We start from the raw sequence: 24,948 nt of genomic DNA on the forward strand, positions 1-24,948 counted from the left end.
TAAACAGAAAGGAAAAGAAACACACAGACACACATGCACACACACACACACACACACACACAGAATCCAAAATCAGAGAAACAAGAAAAACACAGAAAGAGGCAAAATATCTTTACACAAAATGAAATACATTGCATTTTGAAAACAGCTCTTAAACCTAGTCACACACACACACACAACAGGGCCTGTCTATATTTTAGAGTTACTGCCTGAACACATTTTATAAAACTTAGAATCATAGAAGCATAGAGTTGGAAGAGACCACTTTTAACAAAGCAACACAGAGAGAAAGAGAGAGACAGAGAAACAGAGAGAGAGAGAGACAGAGAGACAGAGAGAGACAGAGAGACAGAAATAAGAAAACATACTCACCCAATTTTCAGATGTCCTTAAAGTGGAGAAGCTTGCTGTGTTACAGTCAAGTAGGGAAACTTGCTGTGTTTTAAACCTGGAAAGAGCCTCTCTTTTTATAGGATTTTTGGACTCTTTCTTTAGAAAAAATATCTCACAGACCATATCAGTGTCTCCAAAATAACAAATAATATAGATCCCATCATTTAATTAAGTCATGTTTTGCTTTGGAATAATTATCTCTTATACCTGATAGAAAAACAGGATTTAGACACCCAATACTCCTGGATTCTCAGGGTCATAAAAATCCACAAACAGCATTTATCATGATTCTCCAAATGCAAGCATCCTTTTGCAAAAACATCATTTCATTAAGTCATGTTTTGCTTTGGAATAATTATCTCTTCTACATGACAGAAAATAGGATTTTGGACACTCAATCCTTGTGAGTGAGTGGCCTATCCTCCTACCCACCCACCCCTTCTGACCCACAAACAGCATTTTGTCAGAGGGTCTCTGGCCCTTCCAAACCTTATTTAGTTGCATACCTTCATAGACCCTTATATAGAATATAGACATATCAAGAAATAGCAAAAGGTTTTTCCCCAAACAGGCTTTATCTGAATAGACTAATGAACACATGTAGAATTCTGTAGATGCCATAGATATATGCACATTATTTAATTTGAATGAACAGTGTTCTCATGACCCCCTGGTAACCCTAGAAATAGGCTTTTTTAGAAATCCAATCTTCATTTGTAACAGCTCAGCCATAAAATGTCTAAACATCCTTTGGAAAACAGCATTTGGAAAACTATATCTTCTACCTGACAGGAAAAAACAGCATGGTCCTCAGAAAAACAAGTTAGACACTCAATACTCCTGGATTCTCAGGGTCATAAAATAATACACAAACAGCATTTGTCAGAGGGTCTCTGGCCCCTTCTAAATCTTGTTTAGTTGCATACCTTCATAGCCCATTATATAGAATATAGACATATCAAGAAATAGCAAAAGGTTTTTCCAAACAGGCTTTATTTGATAAGTTCTTATAAGAACATTGATACATAGGAATTTATTCTTTACAAATCATAGAAAGATGTCTTTGTTTAATTACCGTTTCTACATATTTTAATATTGATTTGTCTGAAGGCTTCAATAATGCTTTTAAGACATCAATAGCATGTTCAGATTTACTTAAAATCAAAACAGTATTTAATATAGAATCAATACCTTTTTTTGTCAAGATCATATGATTTAAACTGTAGGATACTGCAATGATCAGTTGTATTAAATTTTTAAAGCAGATTTTACAGCATATCTCTCTCACATATTTAGATAGTATTTTTTTATCCTTTTTTATACAGGAATGGCATTCTAGCGATTGCTGTGCTGCAGATGCACAAGCAGAACAATTTTTTCCTAATTGTGCATCGGCAATTTTTCTTATAATCACAAAAATGACGCTTCTAGAGATAGCTTTCATAGTCCACCATCTTTTGCTTGGCAGAACAGGGGTTGCTTCCATGCTTAAAATGCGTCGCATTCTGAGGTATGCAGGTTCAGTAGTAGGGTGCTCCACAGATTCCTAAATATTAAAAACACTTTTAATTAGTGGTTCTATACAACAGGCTTTTACTACCATTCTTCAGATAGATTCACACACCTGTACATCTCCTGTAGAGACGAGCTTCTGCAAACTTATATTACAAGGACCTTCGACATATTTTGCATCAGCTTGACAACTGTTTCTTTCAGGCCTCTGTAATTTAAAAACAGTCGTTATTGCTTTTGATCTCCATCCATGAAGCCCCAATTTAAAAAAAAAAGTTTTTGGATTTTGATTTTTACCTGCCTGACAGGCTTCTCTTGAGTCCAAAACAGTATGAAGCCCCTTAGAATTTTGTGGTGCACAATTCTCTTTGTCAGAATGTGAGATCTCAGCCATATTCAAGGGTACGGGAGGGTCACTAAAGCCCACAGGCCCGCGGTAGTTGGGCCAGGATGTTATCATTGTGGTTTTGATTCTCCTGGCTGTAGAAGGTCCAGCCAAACGCTGTGGAGTGCTCGGTACCTCCATGCTGCCTTCGCAGAATGTGTCTGGGCATGCATAGAATGGCAGCTTATCGATACGGCCTAGAGATCTCTGCTGCCCGTCTTCTATTGGCTGGCGCAGACCACGTGATTCTCGTAGGGCCCAAACCATTGGCCAGGGCGTGGTGAGGTGGGGTCTTACAGGAGGATCACGTGCCCCTCAAGGGGCTAATGGGAACCCCTGGGAGGGCAGGGGGAGGGGTCGAACCACGCCCCCATTGATTGGGTCTGTCACATGGCCCGGATGTCCTGCCCTAGCATTTCCGGGGTAAGGACACGCCCATCAGTTTGACAGGTCATCCATCCTTCTTGAGGGAGGGGCTAAAGGCGGGGCCAAAGGGTCATAAATCATTCTAGGGGTGTGTGGCCAGGGGCGGGGCTAAAGGGTCATAAATCATTCTAGGGGTGGGGTCAGGGGCATGGCCAAAGGGGTGGGGTTAGGGGAGGGGAGGGGCCAAAGGGTCATAAATCATTCTAGGGGGCAGGGCCAAAGGGTCATAAATCACTTTTTGACAGGAGCCACCCCTATATACTACTCATACATGTGCACTTCCCTGATGCTTTACCACCATTTTACCATGGGGTAAGCACTGATGTGAAAATCTTCAATATCACACAATATTGTTATAGCACTATTATTCCATTTTGACTATTATGGCAGCATCCTGTGGAATTCTGGGGTTTGTAGGTTAATGAGGCCTAAGAACTGTCTGGCTAAAGATTCTAAATACCCCTCTCTTAAACTACAAATCCCAGGATTCCACAGGATGCTGGCATAATAGTCAAAATGGAATAATAGTGCTATAACAATATTGTGTGATATTGCCTATAGCCTCCACTCTAACACTATCATGTCCAGTAGAACATCTGAAAAGGTTTTGATGAACAAATACTATGAAAGAGAAATGGAGCATGTAGGATTCTTGTTCATCAGCAATCTGATCAGGAAGGGCAACAACTCCCATCAGCCCTAGCCACTATGGTAAATTATCAAGGATCATGGGAAATGTAATCCAAGATTTTGTGCAGCACCAGGTTGCCTGCCTCTAATATAAGCAGTCTATTCATGTACAAAGATAGGAGCAAAGGAGGCACAGTCTGCTGCAAAAGTGAAAATTGTTCTAATTTACCCTATGGTTAATTAATGTGGGTACAATACTTAGAAGGGGGCATTATGTCAGCAAGTCAATTTCTTGGGATTCACTGCCCTAGAATTAATATGCTTATTTGAATTCAGACAGCGTCATTCTTACACCAGCGAAATTTCATTTAAGCATGAAATCCAACCTCATATATAGTTACAGATAGTTGTGTCTCTCTTTGTGTGGGCATGGACACCTTTTATTGGCGCCTAGTCCTTCAGGATCCCAGTGCTATAAAATAACAAGCAATTGCATTTTTATTTTTATTTTTGGAATCAGTCCCATTCTGTTTTTCTCATTTCTATTATGAGCATCTGTTATTATTATTTTTACAGGAAACAGCTGAGGTTCCATCACTGGCACTTTATTCTTACAAAAACACTGTAAAGGAAGTGTGCTTTCGTTTAGTCTCCTGCCATCCCCGTAAGGCTCAAAAAATTATTTCAAGGAATACAATATTCAGGACAGTAAGTGCTGAGTTTTTTTGACAACTGACGTAGTACTATGGTTTTCAGTTGCTATAGTAACTACCCATAGCTATGGTAACTACTGCATTTCAGAAAAAAAAGTTGACATTTTGTATTTCTTGTCTGAAATACAGAATTTACAGAAAACAATTTCCTTCCAGGCATGATCTTTTAGCCAAAAGAACTGCCTTGCAGTGATTCTCACAGGGTGTCAACCTCTCTTGAGCCCATATGCTGAATAGATTTCTGGCTAATCTCTTAACAAAAGTCCTGGGATGAAAATGCTTGCCTTCCAATGTCATTGTGCTATCATTCAGAATGAAGGGAGGGATGCTGTAGCAATCCATTAGATGGTAATCCTACACCCACTTGTTTGGGAGCAAGTCCTATTAATCCCAGTGAGCTTTATTTCTGAGTAAACAAGTCCGGGTTTATTTAGCATACATTGCATGCTACCGGCTTGGTATTGATTATTGCTATACATTGCTATAGAAACTGTGGAACAAGTGCAAGGCAAAATAAAATAAGATATTGTGAGGTTAGATTAGGTAAGGTGAAGTTAGGTAAGAGGAGGTGAAAAACTGTCTTGCTATGTTATGCTATGCTAAATCGGTATAGAACAAATCAAGTATTTAAATCTGCAAATATATCTATTTATGGAACATAACAACCAGAACAAGAAGTCATTTAATACAGCATACAAGAAAGGGAGGTATATGATGATTTAATTCAACATGGTGGCTCAGCCATTCCTGAGCACTAAATTATTCATATTATTCCTCTTTCTGCCTCTAAAAGAGCCCTACAATTCTAACGTAAACCAGTAGTGGTATGCGGCTTCCACATCAGTGAAGTGGTGAATCTGTCTTGGATTTCATTCCTTTAAAGGAACTATCCAAAGTGACAAAGCCTATCTGCAGAGAAGGTTTGCCACCTTGGATAGCTCCTTTAATGTTTGGATTGAAACCTGGAGTGGATGTGACAAAGGCGCGTTCCGGACGGGCCCTATGGGGCGCCGTCATTACACGCGAGGGGCGGCGCTTCCTGCCCCTCATGCGTACGCCTTGCCCCTCGTGCGTAATGAGTATGTCAAAATGGCGGTGCCACATACAGATGGGCGCTGCCATTTTGACGTCATGGACGCATAGCATCCGGACGTCGCGCACCGGAAGTGGCAGTTTAGCTGCTGGGGTTCCCGGACGCAGCAACCAGCAGTGGCGCGAGACCACCCGTTTTGGGCGGTCTGTAACGCGCCAAAGAAACACCAGCCCCCACTGTCACAAACATAATATAACAAAAATGAAAAGTATACAAATGTCTTTTGCAACATTTTTCTATTCCAAGCAAAATTCCAGTGTATATCAAGACTAGTTGTTATTGTCGTTGCATGTCTTCAAGTTGTTTCCAAATTATGGTGACTCCAAGGTAAACCTATCATGGGTTTTTCTTGGCAAGATTTGTTTAGAGAGGTTTGCCATTTCCTTCTCCTGAGGCTGAGAGCATGTGACTTGCCCTAGATCATCCAGTGGGTTTCATGGCTGAGTTGGGAATCAAACCCTGGTCTCTAGAGTCATAGTCCAGCACTCAAACCACTATGCCACAATGCAATTAATGTATTTCTCCTGCAGTTAATTACTAACATATTCATGCATCCATCCATTTATTTTATATGATGCATACCTTCTGGTATAATTCAAAGATATAGCCATGTTAGTCTGTAAAAACAGTATGTAGAGAAATCTTGTAGCATCTTTGAGACTAATGCATCTGAGGAAGTAGACTTTAATCTACAAAAGCTCATGTTGCCAACTTCTTTCTTTTAGTTAGTCTCAGAGGTGCCACAAGATCTCTCTACATACTTCTCCTGGTATGTAACTCACAATTTCTCTTTCCCCCAAAATCGTTTTGGCCACACATTGGTCAAAATTGGAATTAATGTGATATTACTTCCAATGCATTGTCAACATGTCAGTATGACTCATGAGGGGATTGCCCCCTTTCCACAGTGGGATTTCCTCAGAGCTGTAGTATGAACCCTATGCCCTAGCCATCAAACATGTAAATCAATCCTGTATTCATTTTCCAATGACCAATCACATAACATAGGACACTATCCAAAATATATGTTGGTTAGGAAAATAATGTACTGTGATAAACAACTTCCACCAATTGAGAAACACCTTTGCAAAAAAGATGCTAAACATAATGTCTGGTTTGACTTTCAGAGTGGGATTCAAATATTCTAAAACTCCAAGATAAATAATATATTTTGCAAAAAAAGAATAGCACTTAAGCCCCCCCCCCCCAAACTAATTTTATTTATTTAATTATTTATTACAGAAATAAATGTTATTTGGATCCATCCAGAGATTTAGACATCAAAAATGACTGGGAAAAAGTGAAGCACTGTGTCCCTAACAAGGCGGTGTGATTCACAGGAGCAAAGGGGAGCTCTGCTATGCTCATTGACAGCTCTAATGTACAATCCATTATTATTATTATTATGTACTTCATCAGTATTTTTCAATTACAGTGCTTATAGGAGGTAATTAATATAAACCAAGCCATAACTTTTTTTTTTTGTCATTCTGTGTTAGTTGCAAATCATTAAGAGCAGTGGTGAGATATGGACACTTGTTGGTTTTGTTATCTTTAATTTTCTTGTTGAATAGTCTATCTTAATCTTCTGTTTTTCTTTCTCGTTAACATGCCTGTTTAATAAGGCTTGATACAGACAGCACGGAAGCGCCCTCCTAAAGCCAAAACTAGGGCTGGGGAGCACGCAGCAACCGCACGCTCCCCAACCCTAGTTCATATGGATGGCACCATTTTGAAGGCGCGCTGTCCATACACAGTGCGTGATGATAGCGTCATGTATGCGCCGCCTCCACACAGACTGGCATGTGTGTGGCGTCACTGAGCCACTGGATGGCACTTGCGGCACCCTATCTGTGGTGCAGAAAGGAGCTCCAAAACAGAGCTCCTTTCAGGTGCACACTTCTTTCCTGCGGCAAACAGATGTATACAGCAATGTATACATAAACGTAGGCTGTATACATTCACATAGCCAGTTCAAAGCCAGTCCCACTGAAGGGGAAAATATGCTATTGGAAGAACGTCAAAAGTAAAACAAAAAGTTTTAAAAAGTTTTTTACTGCTTATACTTTGAAACTCTGAAAAGTTTATTGAGGTCTTACAGTTTGTGCGTGGGTTCACTTATACATTCTGGGTACTGAGACTCACAGAAAAAAAGAAGAAATGCAATTAGGACAGATGTGTGGGTTGAGGAGGGTACTTCTGAAAGCACTAACATCAGAGGATGGAATACAGAGGTTGAGTTCAGAGTGAACTTCAAGTCCCGAATGGGTCCCAAGGTGAAATTTCACTGTACAAAGGAAAGCTCAGTAAGATAATCAATCTGCATTTTTAAATGGCTTAGCATTGGAGCTTAAGAATACAGTACAACAGTCTGAATCTACACGATGGCTGTATCACAGCTCCACTGTGTAATATCCATGTCCCAGTCTGACCCCTTTACTGCCACACAATTCATTTTAATCCAAACTGAAATCAGTTTGGAAAGCCACACGGGACCGCCATTGCATAGCCACATAGCCAGGGGGTGTTTCTATTGTGTGCACTTGTTTTCTGTATCAGTTTATTTCTGGTCACACAACTGCAGCAGCTGCAGGGTGGGGAAGGGAGGAATGACTCCCACAGTGCATGAATATATTTGCATATTTGCTTAATCAAATAGTCTTTGTTTTTCCTTTCGTCTGATTGTTCATCTGCACTTCTATAAGTGAAGCATGTAGAGAAGGGGAAGGTAAAATGTTGACTTTGCAAATGTGTGCACGCAAGCTTCAAATTACCCCCCTCAAAAGACAACACTACTTTTTCTGGATGTCAATATAAATAAGGAAGCTACCTTTCTGTTGCAGGAATTATCAGGTGAACCAAGTGACTACATGACCTAAGTGATCATCCACCAACCCACGTTTATTTTTATTTCCTCATTATCTACCATATATACTCGACTATAAATTCACCTCATGTATATGTTAAGGGCAAGTTTTGGGGCCAAAATTATGGGTTTTGCTATTACCCATGGATAAGTCGAGGGTAAAATTTAGGGGCATATAGCAAAGGATCTAAAGGATGAAGCAGAGGAAAACAACGTCAAAGAACATACAGAATTCTAGCAGACATAACTCTGTGCTTACTCTTAAGACTGGATGGATGAGAGAGTAGAGGGTGTCAGTGCTTCACATATTATACTCTTGCTTTTCACCAGGAGATGGTTCCTTCTTTAAAATAAGAGTTAAGAAACAGTACTTACACTGACCTGTGGATAAGTTGACACAGGTTTTTGGGGTCAAATTTTTAACCTAAATTTCTAGACTTGTACACGATTATATACAGTAGGTTGAATTTATGTAGATCCTCCATGGTCATTATTTTTGTTTTATGTTCAGCAGTAAGCTTGCCTTTGTACTTTCCTTTTTAATTTCCTTAAGAATTGTTCCAAGTCTCTGATGTTTTCTGTAGTATTGTGTCATCTGCATATTCTTAGATTGCTGATATTCCTTCCTCCTGTCTTCACTCCTCCTCCTTCACAGGCTAACCTTACCCTTTGTATTATATTTTTCTGCATACAAGTTGAACAACTAGGATGATAATAGGATGCAGCCTTGCCTGACCCCTTTGCCAGCTGGTAACCATTTGTTTCTCCATATTCTGTTCTCACAGTAGCTTCTTGTCCTAAGTATAGATATCACATCATTACTATCAGATGTACTGGCACTCCCATTTCTTAAAGTGCACTGCATAGCTTTTCATGATCAATGCAGTCAAAGGCTTTGCTATAGCCAAAGAATTCCCATACCTTGGATCAAATATTGATCAAAACAGACTGCAGTTAAAAAAATCAGAAAAGGACTAGGAATAGGAAAGGCAGCTATGAAAGAACTAGAGAAGATACTAAAGATATAGAACTGAACACTAAAGTTAGAATCGTCCAAGCCACTGTATTCCCCATCATCATGTTTGGATGTGAGCTGGACAGTAGTAGATAAAAAGAAAATCAACTCAATCAAGATGTGGTGCTGAAGAAGAATGCTGAGAATAACATGGATGGCCAAAAAGACAAACAAATGGGTTTTAGAACAAATCAAACCTTAACTTTCCCTGGAAGCGAAGATGATGACACTAAGACTGTCATACTTTAGCCACTTCAACAGAATGAGAGGAAGGCCGTAAACAAGTTAGCAGGACTCAATCAGGGAAGTTATGGGGCTGAAGAAGCTGCAGAACTAAGCAGAGCAGTGAAGGATGGGGAGTTTTGGAAATGCCTCATTCTCAGGGTCACCATGTTGGGGTCAATTCAAGGGTAGTTAACAAGAACAGTTGTACCTTAAGACTGAATTGAATATTAGTTCTTTGTGTACCATGTTGTCATTTTCCCTCCTGGAAGTTTATGATTTTTATACAGTTCTTGCCATCTTCCTCTTTCACAGATTTAATTGTATAAATTACCTAAATTGCTAGCAGTTACAATCCTTCAGTGTAGCCATCTATGCCATGCTTTCCTTTACATAATTTTTTATTTTTATATTCATATTCAGATCTTTCCTTTCTCCTTATTTAAAGCTGCAATCCTTTGCACACGTGCATGTGAATTAGGCTCCCCTGAATTCAATAGGACTTATGAATAGAAAAGCATAGCATTGTCCTGCAAGTCTCAACAATTTTTGTTCTAATATGGCCATCTTATCTACAGTTTTCTAATTGTCAGCACTAGTTTTTTTCCCTTCTTTCTTTTTCTGTTCTTTTATTACTTGTATAATATTTTCATCTTAAATCCTTCTATAATGTTACCCCCTTCTTTTCCTTTTCTTTGTGCACCTATGGTCAATTGCTTGTCTTATATCAGTCTTCTGTTTTCTCCTTCCTGAGTCTCAGAAATTGATCTGTAGTTCAGTATACACCTTTCTTTTACAAAGTTAAAACCAATGTGAATAATTAACAGCTATTTTTCCACACCAAATCTCACGTCTCTGTATCCAGCTGTTTCTCAGCTTGCATGCTCTCCTCTAATGTGTATTGGTTCTGAGGGGGGGATACATTCTCTACCAGCCCATAATATTTCCAAAGACAGATAATTCTTTCTAGGGTTTCTTTGTTGTTGTTTTTTACTTTCAGTGCAATCAATTTTGTGATTTTTTTTTTAAAAATACAGATCCTTAAAAAAAAGGTCAACTACCCATCATTTTTTCCTCTCTTAAATATCTCTGAAAAGTGTCTGTCATGGTTCCAGTAAAATATATGTTCATTTCAATTTAAACCATAAGTAATTGCTTAATGTGTCAGAAGACAGAGGATTAATCAGTTGGATATAGTTACTTGTTTGAAAGCTCAGTTTTCCTCCTGGAAGAATAATAAAGTAGACGCAATGCTCAGCAAACTGGCTAGGGACATTATCACACCAGCCCACTGTCCTACCACAATCGTATTTGTTTAAGAACTGAAACATATAGCTTTGGCATAATTTCTTATCACAGTTGTCCCCACAATAGCGCTTTGGCAACCCATGGTTGTGTGATCTGTTTTCTGCACTGCCGAACATCACTTTCTAGGAGGAAAGGTGGAATGAATAATCATGGCTGCTGACTGCCTTCCAAAACCAGCTACTGTATAATTATGCACACAGCAGCTGGCTTCAGGAAGCTGTTGGCCACTGATATTGCTGTGAAGGGGAGTGGGAGAGGAGCAGAATCACACCCACTCACACTGCGTGACTGTCTGAAAAGCTGAACTGTAGTGGATGGGATCTATCACACAAAGGCAGTAATGGAATAGCAATGAGACTGAAAGTCTATTAATGGGTTTTGCCCATCGGTGAAAAGGTGCACTACAGTAACAAATAGAATACAAGGCAGCAGCAGGAAGGACATAACATTGTGTGATACGTACCAGCCAAAGATGCTTTTATCCTGTTAAAATTCTGCTTTTACAGCCTTGAGTGGAAAGTCCCAGATGTCATTTGAACTGAAGAAAAGGTAAGAAAAGCTTCCCCCAAAGTGCACCAATCTTTTGAAATCATCCAGTATTTCTTCTGCTGATGGAAATAAAATGCAGGCATCATGGGTAGTATCCATTGGTATCCCTTGTTGTTGTAGTTGTTGTGTGACTTCAGATCATTTCCAACTTATGACACCCCTAGGATGAACCTATCATGGAGGTTTCTGAGAATGAAAGTGTGTGATTAGCCCAAGGTCACCCAGCAGGTTTCCATGGCTCAGTGGAGTACTGAACCCTGGTCTCCAGGGTCACAGTCCAGTACACAAATCACCATGCAATGCTGTCTCTCGTGGATTTTTCTACTTCTCTTATAGAGCTTTCCAAATTGGTTGTCATCATTTTGTTCTGCTGAAACAAAAGTAACACAACTGGATATTCATAAATACAGTACCCTTTCCTCACAAAGTATCTCTTCTTTCTCATCGCATGGTTTTCTAAAATATATTTCTATTTCCTTTGCTGTATCTTCAGGGGTTGTTGATTAATGTCACAGTACACAGCCAGCATGGTATAGTGGCTTGAGCACTGCATTACGACTCAGGAGACCAGGGTTCAATTCTCCAATTGGCCATGGAAATCCATTGGATGACTTTGGGTGAGTTACACACTCCCAGCCACAGAAAACCCCATTTTCACTTTAAAATCACCTTAACTTGGAAATAACTTGAAGGAACACAACAACACCACCACATTTTTAATAAAGAAATATTAGCATGGTGGCCAATAGAGTTCAGTATTTTATAGAACTGCTGAATTTCTTTATTTTAGGAACATTATATATCAACTATATATCAGCTATAGTATTTCCTCTACACAGCTAATGCCTTGCAAACAAATATTGCCTAGAGTTAGGACTGAGAAGTTCACAGCTTTAAATGAGACTGCTTCTCTTTCAAAATAAATAAAAAAAGATTTCCAAATCAAGAAGAGCTTAGATTCAGAAAAATATCTGGAGACACTTGTTTGAGGGTGGCTAAGCTTATTTCCCCACACTCAAAGGTTTAAAAATAGCTACCCAACATTCCTTCTAAAGTCTCATGCTAAATGCTGCCCATGTAAACTTTTCAGGGTGGGGAAAGGGTTAGTCGTCCTTATATGAAACCAGAGAAACTAATTAAATCTGTAACATGCAGCATGAAATCTTTAATTACAATTAAATAGGATTTCCATCCTCACCCCTCCACTACATTTGAACAGAGGCTCCCACAAACAGACAAGAAGAGAACGGAAATTATGAATATTGCTAATGCAGGATGTAGAGCATCCAGTCCTACAAAGCAGGAGATTAACTTTCCAAATGTACCCTTTCTCACAACTTTCAGGGAACCAAGCAGAAACAGCTAATACCGCAAAGTTCCATTTTCCAGGAAACATTTAGCATTCACTCCTCATCTGTTTGTCAGTATACCATATAGAGCATTTCCTTTAGAGGTCAGTGATTTAACAGCATTGATATTGGCTCAAGTGAAAGAACATCACAGAGATGAAATTAAAGAGATTCTTTACCTTACAGAATATAAGTACTCCTAAACAGGAACAAAGTGTATACCTTACTTCATCACATCTTAGGCCCCTTGGGAGAAAATCTAATTTCCTCAGCTGCCTCAAGACTTCTACTTCTTTCTCAAAGTCAAACAGTTTTTTGGGCAATTGGGCTGATGGTTGTTGTCTCTCTCATTTTGAAGGGATTTTAGATTTCTTATAATTGACAAAAGGTCTGTCTTTGAATCAAAGATTTTCATATCTTCTTGGCCCACGTTTTCTTCCCTAACTTCCCTATGAAGCTGTCCTATTGTTACATACCATTTGCTTAGGATATTGTACATCAAGAGTTGGGAAATCTAGCGGCTCAAAAGCATGTAAAAGCGCAAGTAGATAAATAGGTACCACTTCAGTCATTATAGCCATATTTTGGGAGTTGTAGTAAAAAAAAAACCTTTTCCAAGATGTGACTTTCAATGAGGGTGTGACAAAGCATTCCAAATCAATCAAAAGAGGAAACATGGGGTTGAAAATGGGGCCTACAGCAAAATCTTGTAGTATGGAGTACACCTGCTCAGTAGTCCAGAATGCTTGATATGCCTTCCTTCAAGATGTTCCATTCCCTCCCTTCTAAACAACCATATGTGCCTAATAAGCATGCTTACTTCTTATGTGGCGGTTCTGTGGCATGTTCCCACCATTCATACTTTAGGATTTGCCCCCTGTAGTGAGTCTACCACCAAAGTGGATGGTATGTTGGCATGGAAGGAATTATTTTGCTTTTAGTAGAGTTCGCTCCACTATTTGCCCTGGCAGAAAATTCCAATAATAGGAGTATGAATATGGCACTTGCTTTCTTGCAAAAGTCTTTTAGCTTAGCTGGAAAAAGCATGTACAAGTAATTTTACCTTGGACCTTTGCTTTGCTCATGTTCACAGATCCTAGAAGAAGGGGTTTGGGGTTTGTGCATTAAAAAGCCATTTGTTTTGCCTTTTACTATTTAAGGATTCTAATTTTTACCATGCCTTGAGCTTTACTCCAGGGTGAGAGTATAAATGTATGCTTGAAGACTTGAAAGCTTCTACGTCAATCCACCTGGTAGCTTGTAGGGTTTGGTTACATCTGAATGGGGAAGTGAGCTTTCTGTAGGTAAAAACATGTTGCATCCATTAAATGACAATAAGCCTACTTTTTGCACCAATGGCTGCATAAATTTGTTTCATCACGATCACCTTTGAATCTGTTTTCGTGTGGCAACTTTAATAAAGCCCTGATCCATAACATTCCCTTTTTTTCTACATCTGTTTCTCCACAAGCATGTTCATAATGCCCTCTTGTTTTTCGGTAACTTCCTTTTCATTCCATGGCAATCTGAAGTCAATATCTAGGTTCACAGGATACGTCATCTAGATATTTTTGACTTCAATTGCCATCAGTCCACACTTGGAGGCACAGGTCTATGTTATTTTAATTAGTCAGTCAGGCAATTAATTAATTAATTAATTAATGTCTCACCTTTCTCCCAGAACGGGATTCAAGGTGGCTTACAATTACTTTGAAACACAGTACAATTAAAAATAATTAATACATAAGTTAAACTACCATTAAATCACAATTCTCTTTAAAAATACATCTTAAAACACAAGTTAAATGTAATTAAAGCACATTTTAAAATAATATGAAATAGAAAGGTATTTTGATTAGATGATGGGAATGGGCTGATGGTCAGGAATGCTGGGAGCTGCTGTACAAAGCATATGAAGGGAACCCAGAAGGAGAAGGTTGGCATATGATAATTTGTTAGGTGAAGAAGGAAAAGGAAAGGAGCATAAAGAGAAAAGTTCATCAGCTTCAGAGGTAGAGTGTAATAATTTTGCATACATCTTTCCTCATAAGTACAAGGAAAGTTGTGAAAAGAAACCAGTTTTTCTTTTGTAATGAATCATATTTTTTTTACAGTGAGACCAAAATTGGAAATATGCTTGTTTGGCAACAGTAAATCAATATCTCCCACTGAGGAAGTTCATGTTATTGAGCTCCATCTCTCTAAGCAGGGTCAAACACAAAGGTCTGAGAGATCCTGCTGGTAATTCTAATTCTTGGCCCACTTCTCTGTAGAAAAACACACCATCTGACAGCAGTTGTGCTTGCTTATTTTCTTTTTCCTTTTTGAAAAAAAATATTTTTATTGAACTCCTTAGCTTTGAATTCATCAATGCAGCTCAGATGTGGAAATGAAGCAACAACATTGTTGCTGCTTTGTACTGTCAATTTGGCTTCATCTTATGGCTACTCTATGTAAGAGAGCTCTCCATGAGATTGTTCTTAACAGTGTGCTCATGTCTTGCAGACTTAGGCTCTTGCCTTCCATGATTGAATAGATGTAGTGCATGTATTGCAGTCTTCCTCTTTTCCTACTGCCTTCCACTTTACCAAGTCTCATTGTATGTCCATAGTACAATAGCCTCAGTTCAGTCATTTTGGCTTGTAGTGAAATTTCAGGCTTGATTTGCTCTCAAAACTATTTATTAATATTTTTGGCAGCCCATGGTATTGGCAGAACTCTCATCCAGCACCAGATTCCACATGAGCTGATTCTGCCATCCCCTATTGGCTTTCTTCACTATGCAGCTTTCACGCCTATACAAAGAATACTAAAATATAGATTGTCCTGACTTTGACACAGTCGGCCCTCAGTATGTGTGGGGGATACATTGTGGATCGCCCTGTGAAAACCAAAATCCTTGGATGCTCAAGCCCCATTGTCCTCAAAGGTGGTGTGGCCTTGTGGCTGCACCACCATTGGGGACAATGGGACTTTACTGTCCTGGCTGCCCAAAGCCTGCCTTGCCGCTCTCATCATGGCAAGCGGCGTGGAGCTGCATCTTCTTGCTTCTCCTCTGGCTCTTCTCACTGCCAATGCCTCTGCTCTTCCTCCTCTCCCTTCCTCCTCCTCCTCCTGCCACTGCTGCCACCTCTTCCTCCTCCTTCCTCCTGTTCCCAGCCACCAGGACCTCCACCTCTTCCTCCTCCTTTTCCCGACCACTGCCTCCTCCTCCTTCTTCTCCTCCCCCTTCTTCCTTTTCCTCCTCTTTTCCCCACTGCCACTACCACCTCTTCCTCCTCCTCCCTCCTTTTCCTCCTGCCACGCCCATGCAGGCTTGCCTTCCGCGGATGCTGGAATCCGTGGATGGAAAGTCCGTGGATAAAGAAATGTATTCAGTGGCATCTCTTTACACTTGAAGATCCTATCTAATTCTTTCTCAGTCTTTCCACATTACTGTACTACACTCTTATAATGCTGCTATTCCACTTTTACACATCTGGCTGCCTCCTGCTGTATTCTAAGGCTTGTAGTTCAGAATGACTGAGAATTCTAAATGCCCCTCCCTAAACTGCAAATCCCAGAATGCAACAGGAAGCAGCCAGAGAAGTTGAAGTGGAATAGCAGTGCTATAAGAGTGTAGTGCAGTAATCTAGTTAGTCTTCACCTTTTTGACTGCAGTCCTCAGTTTTGATTTATGACTGAGTCAAGATACAGAAAATCTTTAACAATTTGATGCTTCCATCATCTACGTTATAGTTATGCAAATCTTCTGTGGTCATTATTTTTGTCTGTACTTACTACAGTATTCAGATTGTGATCGTGATTTTTCACTGTTTTCCAAAACTTTCTTCAAGAGTTGTTCCATGTGTTTGCTCTTTTCTGCTAATAATATGGTATCTTCTGCTTATTTTAAATTTCTAATGTTTCTTTATTTAATTTTCAAACTGTCTTTCTCAGATTCTGTATCTACTTTGAAACAGCTTTATTTCTATTCTCTACTCCTGGTAACTTATTTTTATCAAGTGTTTTGAGATGATTCAGTATCCCTGCCCTTCCCTGACTGCTTTCGTTACATCCCACCTCACTATTAATGTAACCCTGTTTCCTCTTAGATAGTTATTTCCAAAGTAAAACACTTAATAATTATATGACCCTTTCTAATCACCTTTAGCATGTTCACAGTGCGATGCTTATATGTCCTTCCTTCCACAATTTCAATCTTCCCATCTTTTCTGTTCCCATTATATGCACTATGTAGCTTTGGACCTTCCATCAACAGCTGAGCATTGCAGCAACTGAATATTCTTTTGGATTGATACCAATTGCATCGTTAGATACAGGGCTATTTATATTTGTCCTTTGCTCTTCCCTGTAGTTGGTGGATGCCATCTGACCTGGATGTCTTGTCTTTCAGCACTACCTCTTGGTTTATTATGGATTGTCTCATCAGAGGGTTTATAAGGGAAAAGATAATCAGAAGCAGCTTAACAGTGCCACATCTGTGCTTTATGTATTAGCAACAGCTAAATTAGCTAAATCCTCCACCAGTGTCATCTCCTTGTGCTGCTGCTGCCTGCTACCTTCACTTGCCACGTCTCCACCACACTCATTATCAGTTGTTTTGTGCTGATATGGCTGTTATTCCATGAAGAGGATAGATGTATAGTCCTATCTCTGCTTTGATCATTCTGCCCCATGTGAATATGCTGGGAGTCTATGCTCTTAACAGGATTCAAACTTCCTAGGACATTATTCTCAGCCTCCGTGACACACTCATAGTGCTCACTATGGAAAGAAATCCATCCAAGGAAGAGAAAAAATAGCATACACTTAATTAAACAGGCAACAAAAACTGGTAAGAAATGCACAAAAACATGACAGCTTCTACCTGGCATCTTCCCATTGCACATGGAAGTAATAGACAAGTATAAATACCTCTAGCACAATATAGATGTGTAAGTTGATTGTGAAAAAAGCAAATATACAATTAATTAAACAGGTGTTGCTGTTGATATTGTTGTTTTTTAAAAAAAGACAGCAGTTGATAGTGGCAATTACTAGAAATGTATCAATTACCCAGGTTTATCAATCATGTAAAGTCCCTAACATAACTATGTTGTTACAAATGCAATGATGTATTTCCATAGGGATCCATGTTGTGCTGGAGGGGTGTGTGTGTCTATGGGTCTATGTTTATATCTATTTTTTTAAAACTTTATTTTTTTTAAATTATTACATAACTATAAAACATTTGCTTCAACACAAAATATATATGAAAGGAAACAAGGATTATCTTATTGACATTCTTATACCTAAACACATCATCTGGCCCCTTTGGACTCAGAAATTCAATAGAGAAACAAAAAGTTTCCAAAGCCTAGCAAATCATAAATCCTTGTTATATATCCAATAATTACTTCCTTAGGTCATCACAATAGTTGATTTTATACAAACCAATATTACCTGACTTATTCTCTATCCATAACAAACTAGCAAGCTTGATAAAGTCTTCGTACAACTGTTCGCTCTCTTTCCTTTATGAGTAGGATCCCCAGGTCTAAGAATTTATTTATTTATTTATTTATTTCTAAATTAGTTACTGCTTTCTCTACCTTTTCCCCATTTTTGGTTATATATTTCTTGAATAGGAGACCATTCTTCCTCTGACTGCTCAGTGTCTTTATTGTTCTAAAGAGCTGTTAGTTGATCCATGTTTCTCATTTCTAGTACCTTCAAAAACCAGTCGTCCATGCTCGGCATATGTTTATCTTTCCATTTTTGTGCCAGCACCAATCTAGCCACTATGTTTATATCTATTATAATCTCCATATATAACAAAAAGGAACAAGGCAGAAGTTATCATGCTTTTGTACATTTCTTGCCACCATAACATTTTTTTAAAAAAATACTTTTAACTTTTTCCACTTTTAAATTTTCTGTTATTGCTTACTCATAAAGCCTTACCTCACCTCCCATGAATGTTCAAGAGCTTCTTTCATGCTAACTGATTTTTATAGAATTCATATTCCTCCTCCTTTTTTTACCTTAAAAGAATCCACAGCTTTCTTCTCATTCTATTCTCCTATTTTTACCTAGCATCCCTTACACTAATGCCTGAAAAATAAAAATCTTCCAAGCTGAGTTTCTTGACAGCCTCCCTTGTTGATCCTCAAAGTCAGCAAGTTCCTATCTTATACATATGAGTTGCCCTCCATCATGTCAATATCTGCTACAGTAGTGTCTGCTTTAGGGCCAACAACAAGATGTAATTATCTGGATCCACCAGTAGTTTGCCCTATTCTGAGCTGTCTATCAGGAGAGTCACAGAACAGAATCCATTTCCTTATGGCGTCTTCCAGCATTTAAATGGGAACAGAAATTTGCCTGTCAGGTCACCAATTTCTTCACTTGGTCTCCTTATCTCTCCCCAGGACCTCTTCCATATTTTCTTTTTTCCATTTATGTTCAACAAACATACAGCAAATTTATGCCTCAGCTGTTTCCCCTGAGCTGACACTCCCTGAGGGTTTTGCACAATATCCATTGACCTTGCTGATGCACATCTTCGTAATTTATGCCAGCATTTTGACACCTGTTTTGTATTTATCTTTTCCATTACCTTGCTTTAATTTTCATTAGCAATTAACTTCCTGCATATCTTAGATTCATATTAATGAACCTCAGAATGAAACCAGCAACCACTTGTTTTACCATTACAGCAATGCTTGTCTTTCCTGGGGAAGTTTATTATGTCCTTGTTTAAGAGTTCTGCTCTCTCTTACTCCTCTTGTTCCCTCTGTCATTTATTTCTGTAGCACCTAAAAATGGTGTCCTTTAACTCATGATAACAAGCATAATTTAGAATGAAAATATGATTAAAAGGCTTTGTTCTCTTATTTATGGAATAAGAAGCTTTCAGGTGGTAGATGCAAAAGCAATCAAGGACATCATTAAGTTTACTAACGATTTCTAATTTGAGCTCATCACCATCAATAAAATTTACAGCCATATCACCTGCACATGTCCAGTCTCATCTGAAGCTAAGCAGGGTCTGGCCTGATTAGTACTTGGATGGGAGACTGCTGGGAATACTGGGTGTTGTATGCACCAATTAATGTTAGCAACATTCTCATGCCTATATTCAGTGGCTGCTAGTTCGCATCTCTCTGTAAGAGTTCAGGCATAACATGTATTCATGTAATTTACTGTTTATTGGTCTTAGCCACATACCTCCTGCATCACTTATGAGGAATCTGCGCTGCAGAAAAAATCCAGTTTGACACTGCTTTAGCAGTTCTTTCTCTCTCTTCTCCATATCTGAAAAGTACCTGTTACAAAGCCTCTCACCATAGGATGTTATGAAACCTCCTGTTTTACCCAAGAAGACTATGCCTGCTTTATTTCGTTGTTAGACTCTGTGTCTGTGGGATGTAGAGTGGGACTGGTTACTGCTCATCTGGTTGCAAATACTAATTACCTGTGAGATACATGACTATTTTTCACAATTCCAACAATAAAGGCCTAATATAAAACAGTATACATAAGAAGGAAACACTACCAACTTAAATGCAGTAACTACAGTACATTGGGCTTGGATGTAGGTATAGAGAATTTGAGAATTGACCCAAAAATACGATACTGTTACAAATATAATATATGTGGTATAATGGTTGGAACACTGAACTATGAAAACACAGATCCAAATCCCCATTTGCCCATGAATCTCATTGAATGATCCTCTCTGTACAACCTACATCACAAGTTTGTTGTGAAAATAAGATGGGGGAGGGAAAGTTCATATAGGACAAATCAATCCCTTCAGAAAACAGAAATGCAAGAAATAAATGTAGAATTCTTTGAACGAACTGAGTAGACTTCTGCACTTTGTTACAGTTATACTCTAGAAGACAATCATCAACCTCATGCACAGCTCTAATGGATAAGATTGGAACAGACATGGTACTCTGAATCCAGGGTGAGCACAAACTTCATTTTCTTATACCTTGCTGTGAACCAAGATCAGCTCTACCTAATATCTGAAATAAGATTCCAATTTTAACTAGATCAAAGGTCTCTCAGAATCAAAGTTTAGTTGAATGGCTTCAACTGAATTCCTTGAACACAATGTATCATGTTTAATATTAGCCACTCCATTATGAAGTAGGCCAGTCTGAACTGGACGAATAAGATAAGCTAAAAGGAGATTAAGACTTTTGTGAAACTTTTAGCCATGTTTTATTATCTGTTTTTAATAAAGGAATGTGTTGATAAGACGTCTCAACAGCAATAATTGTTATTTTTCCAAGAGGAGACATCATTAAGAGGACCTGAAAGTGATCTTCTAGAGGAGACAAGTCAAAGAAGTTAGAGCACCAAGAGGTAGTTAACACTTTCAAAGTACAGTAGTGAAGACAGAGGCTTGCCAGATCAACAATATCCCATTTCCTAGGATGGTCAAAACTTGAAATCAGAGGTTGGAACCAACCGTGTTACCAAACCATATCTCCAAGTCTGACCAGAACTGTTTCTGATCCAGAGGAGTGTGCAAATGAGCATGAAGACATGCTAATGGCGGTATCCAGACCAGCCTGGATACATGCTAGGGTTGCCTCGGGGCATCCTTTACAGATGCCCCACAACCCTAGCACGTAACTGCAGCATCAAAATGGCGGTGCCCTGTCTACATGGGCGCCACCATTACGACATTACAGCCACGCTGCAGCCAAACAGTGCAGTACAGGCATGACATCCTGGCACTGCTGCAGGGTGCTTGTGGTGCCCTTTCAGCGGCGCCGGAAGGAGCTCTGAAAGGGAGCTCCTTTTGCCGTGGGTATTGCTGGCACAGCCTTTACATGGCTGCACCAGCAATACAGAAGAGAAAGGGGCCAAGTGGCAGAGAGGTGAAATCAAATGTCCATTACTGAAGAAAAACATTTCTCACAAGAGTCTACACAGTTTAGATATTTCATAGCTACTATGCCATAAGAGGAGATCTATACTGCCCCCCTCCTCTTTTTTTTTTTTTGTTCAATTAATTAGGTTCATTCATGCCAGGTGGAAGGGCATTTGCCAAAGGAAGAAATTTTGGCGTAACATGTGCAGGTAAATAAATTAAAGGAAACACTGATCATGTCTTTCAGCTCTTTGACATGTGCTTTAAAGAAAGAACAGGTGGAGGGTGGGCATAACCTGGGAGAAGAGGGCAGTGGTGGATGAAACAAAAAAGAACCAGCCAAACCTCAGGGTGTGAACGCTTGAAACTGACAAAAAAATTTGAGTCAATAGTTTTGATGAACACTGCCTGGACTTGACTTGCCCTTGTGCTGTCTGCTTCTTAGATCATTCATGTGCAGAGAAGTGTGCACCTATCTCTCTCCCAACTGTTCAAACCCCACAGGCCTCTGCAAGGCTTCCAATACTCTTAGCAATGTATGAGGGAGGCTAGGGAGCATACTTAGGAAAAATGAAGAGTTCACATTGAACAGGTTGTATCCCTGCTGAAATTTGAGAAACAATTCAAGAGTGTTAGTTGACCCTGAGTCCTTATTTAATTAGATACCCCACTTCCACCCTGTGAAACAGTAATTTGGGTTTTGGTGCTGAACCAATTGCTCCAAGAATGGACGTACTGGACAAAGACTAAGATTTTAGAATGCATTTTTCCATCCAGTTATGAAAGGCTTTCATCTGCTTCCACCCACAAACTAACAAAACCAGTTCACTTCAATGGACCCATTTTCAAATAATGCAACAAATTTAATTTCCCTCTTTGTTGAAATAAAGGGCTCTTTCACACGGAGGAGGGAAGAGTCATCAAAATGTGATCAAATCATGGCAATAGCATGATCGAGGGGAAGATTATCATACTCCTGTATGTTTCTCCTGTCCATGTCCCATGCATAAACTGTAATGGATGCATCATTGGATAATAGCGGAAGTTTCCATTATTACCTAATGACACATTACAGTTTATGCATGGGACACGAATGGGAGAAGTGCGCAGAGGTGTGATAATCTTCTACCCGATTGCTCTATTACCACAATTTAATCACATTTTAATGAGGCTTGCCTCCCGTGTGAAAAAGTCCAGAGATTGCCATGTGATGCTGAGCTTCTATTTTGAGAAACATTTCTATGCTGAGCTTCTGTTTTATTAGCTTATCCATTTCTATTGTAGTAGGGTGAGCCATCAAGTTAAGGTCAAATAACCACATCTTACATGAGAGCAAATCAGTCCAAAAATCAGCGAGGGTAAGGCAAAATTGAGTAATATGAAATTAAAATGCAAACATAGCAAAGACACTAATAAGCAAAAAAATGATGAAAACAAATACAGTCCATGTTGAGATCTTCAGTAAGTAACCACAAGACACATAGGTTTTCAGGAACTTCTGGCAAGATCCACATCAGAGATGGCTTTCAGCAACTGGACTGAGTCAGCTCTGAGGCTTTTATGGCTGGGTTGCTCAGCTATTCCCAGGAAGAATATTCTAATTTTTATAATATATGGTGGCAACTCCACCAGTTGGTACACAAACATGAACCTTTTATCATGTGTTGTTGTTGTTGTTGTTGTTGTTGTTAGCTTAATTTATAAAGTGCCGTAGATGGTATAGATTGTATACATTCCTAATCCATTGCAAGGGTAGACTTTTGCCATTGCTTGATACAATGTGGATTTAACCCAGTTTTTAAACAATTATCTGGAAAAATTAAAAAGGAATCCTGACATGATTTACCCTGATAAATGGGTAAAGCTAAAGCAATGTCTTATTTCTTACAAAAATAATAACATTTTCATAACATAGCTGAGATCCTATATGATGCATAGTGTCTCAGACAAAATGGTCTTCTTGAGAAATCCAATGTTCTCTACCTAAGAGAGGCACAAGAAAGAGGCACCTTGGATCTTGAGAGAAGTTCTTTTTCTGTTGCTAATGGCATTAAAAATGTATTACCTTTCTTTCCCCTTTCCCCTGGTCTTCATACATCCAAGAAGTTGTAGTGGCCTCTGCCTACATTGATATCTATCTAACCATCTTAACTGACAACAGAAATAACATCTGAGACAAAATGAAAGCCTGTGACTCTAACATTGTCGCATTTTTTCTCCTGCATGATTTTTAACATCTTTGTCTGATGAAGAAGCCAGTGAAGCTTCAAAAGCCTGTGTGATGTGTTTTCTGCATTTTGATTGGCCAATAAATGTATCACTCTTCTGTGGATTTTGGATTTTGTCATATTCGGCTACCCCTGAATAGTTACATGCTGGTTAAGTTATACCACCCTTCCATTGAATACCAACATGGCACAACCAATTGCTTATCTACAAACGTATTGTACTTGCTATTTCTGCAGTCTCAGAAAAACTAATGGTACACTGAAGGCATTGATGACTAATAGTGCACCAACCAAAAATGTACAAGTACATGTACAACAGTTACACTTATGAAACTCTGCATACACAAGTGTGAAATGAATACACCATGGCTAAAAAACAAATAAACCCAACCTTATGCCTAAGACAACTTACATGTATATAAAACACCATCAGGATGCCATGTCATTTTATTAAAAAAATACCTTGGCTTTTCAGATATTTATTTCAAAGCGAAGGAAAGATTTATCATACCCTAACTGTATTTGCTTGGCTTATTTTATACAACATCCACACTGACCTGAAGCACATTAATTGCCCAGTATCATAATCTACTATGTTTTACAGATTAAAAAAAACCAGGCTATATGTGGCCAATTAACTGGTCAAAATGGTAAAAGTTATTAATGAGGAAAAACATGCAGGAGAGGTTGCAGCACTTTGATTTTGCCTGAGCCAGTGAGAAAGACAAGATTCTGCCCCTTCCTTCCTGAGTTAATTCAGTACAAGCTACTTTTGCGTTTAGACTTCAGCTTGCAGCAACAGAAGTAGGCAAGGAAGAAAGGAGAAAGTGGGAGGAGATGAGAGAAAATGACACCTTTTAAAAGTAGCTGAAAAGGTGGGACAACAAAGGATTAATAGGGACTTTCCCTGCCACATTGAGACATTTGGAAGGTATTTACCCTCTGATATCAAGCAGTCTTTTCAGGTATCAACAGTACCCTTGTATCCTTTCCACTACTCAAAAAAGAACGGTCTTCATTTGTAACCAAGTGACGTAAATGCTATACAGTCTACTCAATGCAAACACTTTTGGAAGTCCAATTAATCATAAAAGTTCAGCTAATTCTAATTGGACTAGAACTAATTTAATGCTCTTTATATATTCTTCCACCTACTCACCCCACTCTCAGCTCCTGTTCCCAATATGGAAAGTGATTTTATCCCTAAGCTCTTTTGCTACAATTTCAGAAACTGAGTCCCTGTATGTCATTCAAGCACCATGCAGCTGTCACCTTTAGTTTCCTCATATGCCAGAGGGTGCACATGCCAACAGTAGCAATGCTCCAAAAGGCAAGGCATAACATTGTGCGAAACAAATGTGGGGCCATATGTGAAATTTTTTTA

The 24,948-nt window shown here is 39.0% G+C and overlaps 1 long non-coding RNA gene across 3 annotated transcripts; it reads right to left on the minus strand.

Moving 5' to 3' along the window:
- Positions 1-1,551: 1,551 nt before the first annotated feature.
- Positions 1,552-24,746, minus strand: LOC149312776 (uncharacterized). Of its 3 annotated transcripts, none has more exons than XR_016281302.1 (4): positions 24,724-24,746; positions 11,027-11,168; positions 2,018-2,113; positions 1,552-1,939 (listed from the first exon to the last, which is right to left on the minus strand). It is a non-coding gene; the product is annotated as an uncharacterized LOC149312776 (long non-coding RNA). The 3 variants fall into 3 exon arrangements; XR_016281303.1 differs by having other exon boundaries at positions 11,027-11,171; positions 24,724-24,744; XR_016281304.1 differs by lacking the exon at positions 24,724-24,746 and adding an exon at positions 13,637-13,724 and having other exon boundaries at positions 11,027-11,171.
- Between the last annotated feature and the right edge of the window lie 202 nt (positions 24,747-24,948).

This window comes from Sceloporus occidentalis, unplaced genomic scaffold, assembly GCF_023333645.1.
Source record: "Sceloporus occidentalis isolate IW3139 unplaced genomic scaffold, rSceOcc1.0.p SCAF_5, whole genome shotgun sequence".
Classification (NCBI taxonomy): domain Eukaryota; kingdom Metazoa; phylum Chordata; class Lepidosauria; order Squamata; family Phrynosomatidae; genus Sceloporus; species Sceloporus occidentalis.